Source organism: Silene latifolia, chromosome Y (assembly GCF_048544455.1).
Source record: "Silene latifolia isolate original U9 population chromosome Y, ASM4854445v1, whole genome shotgun sequence".
Taxonomy (NCBI): Eukaryota; Viridiplantae; Streptophyta; class Magnoliopsida; order Caryophyllales; family Caryophyllaceae; genus Silene; species Silene latifolia.
This window is the reverse complement of record NC_133538.1, coordinates 92355709-92357799: the sequence shown is the minus strand read 5'-3', so window position 1 is coordinate 92357799 and position 2091 is coordinate 92355709. Positions and strand designations below refer to the sequence as shown.

At 39.5% G+C, this 2091-nt stretch overlaps 1 non-coding gene across 1 annotated transcript; it reads right to left on the bottom strand.

The window, feature by feature from the left end:
* Positions 1–260: 260 nt before the first annotated feature.
* Positions 261–367, bottom strand: LOC141636431 (small nucleolar RNA R71). The gene has a single exon (XR_012541043.1). It is a non-coding gene; the product is annotated as a small nucleolar RNA R71 (small nucleolar RNA).
* Between the last annotated feature and the right edge of the window lie 1724 nt (positions 368–2091).

Genomic DNA, 2091 nt, shown 5'->3' with positions numbered 1-2091 from the left:
TAGTTGAAAGGAGCTAATTCAGAGGGATGCCAAGTAAGGATCCACATCTTCACATAGAGAAATTTTGTGATTATTGTGAAGCTATCTCTCAAACGGGTGTGACGCAAGATCAAATTTGATGGGTGTTATTTCCATTTTCATTGATAGGAGCCGCAAAGCAATGGTTAAAAAGCTTGGACAAAGGTACCCTTGGCATTGATTCATGGAAAAAGCTTGCCTTAGGTTTTTTAAAGAACTTTTACCTACCGGAGAAGTCTAACATGCTTCGGGTTCAAATCACAGGATTTAAGCAAAGAGATGAGGAATCACTATATGAAGCTTGGGAGCATTTCAAGGCCATTTGTCGATCTTATCGTCACCATGGACTCAGTGAGTGGTTTCTGGTCCAATTTTTTTAGAATGGGCTCTATGAGGATTCAATAAATGTGTTGAAGATGGGTTCTAATGGCATGTTTACCGAAGTAGATGACAACTAAACTTGGGCAAAGATTGAAGAAATGGCTACCCATAGCTCTCAATATGGTAGGCCTAGAAATGCTATTATATGAGGCCGACATCAGGTGGATTCCGTGACACAATTAAATGTCGACTTTGGTGCACAACTAAGCTCTCACATGGACATTATGAATTTAAAGTTCAAGCAAGCCATAGAAGAAGTGAAGAAGGGTTCTATCCCACCAAAGCAACCAATAATCCATCAAGTGAATGCCATGGCTATGACGCCATCTATCCTAAGTGGAATATGTGAAAGTTGTGGAACCTTGGGGTATGACCAATAAGAATGTAGAGGAACACTTGAGCAAGTGAATGCTTTCCAAGCATACAAGAATGGTACCATATACTCAAACTTCTAGAATGAAAATACCAAGTACCACCCAAACCTCTCATATAAAAATCCAAATATTCAAAACCCACAACCAACATACATCCCACCTCCATTGAGAAACCTAATTCAAAGACCTTTCTACAACCAAAACCAAGGATTCCAAAACCAACCCTCATATAACCAGACCAATGACCAAACCTTTGATGTTCAAAGAGTGGTTCTCCAAATGCAAAAGAACCGACAAGAATTCTTTGCTCAAATGCAAAAATATAGCTTAGCAAAAGATATCACCATCAACAATATCCTAGCACATAATATGATGCTTGAGACCCAAATGTCTCAGATGATGGCCTCATCAAGTTCTCAAAGACAAAAGGGACAATTACCTCCTCCAGGTAATCCTCCTACAAGAAATGAAATTGCTCATGCTGTCCACTTGAGGAGTGGTACTCTATATGAGAGCCTTATGGTGCCAATTTAAAAAAATTGTTGTTGAAGTAAGGAGCAAGATAGATGACAACGGTTTGGAAAGAAATGATGAGGGTAGTTTAAGGAAAAATAGTGAAAAAGTGGTGGATGTAAGCAATTATGAGAGGGAGTCAATGAAGAATAAGAAAGAAGAAGAAAGAAGGAAGAAGGTTGATGAGGAGCCTATTGTCATTAGGCTACCATTCCCAAGTAGGCAAATGAAGCCTAAGATGGATAAGTAAGTTGGGAAATACATGAAAATTGTGAAGAATTTGGAAGTTTCCATTCCTTTACCGAACTAATTTCCCATGTTCTTGCTTATGCAAAATACATGAAGGACATCCTTATAAAGAACAAGTCCATTGGTTAAATGGAAATAATTGCTTTTGTCGATGCTTCTAGTGCTATCCAACAAGGTACTTCACCACCAAAATTACAAGATCCCGGGAGTTTCTCTATCCCTAGCACAATTGATGATACAAGATTTGAGAAGGCATTTTGTGACCTTGGAGCAAGTGTATGTGTAATGCCTTACTCGGTTTGTGCAAAACTTGGGATGGGAGAACTATAATGCACAAGTTCAAATGGCGGATCGCTCTACAAAGAAAGCCCTAGGAGTCTTGGAGGATGTACCGTTTAGGGTGGGGAAGTTCTTCATTCCCGTTGAGTTCTTTGTTATAGACATGGCGGAAGATGCACATATCCTAATCATATTGGGAAGACCATTCTTGCACACCAACGGAGAAGTAATAGATGTGAAAAACGGAATGCTCACCTTAGAAGTAGGTGACGCAAGG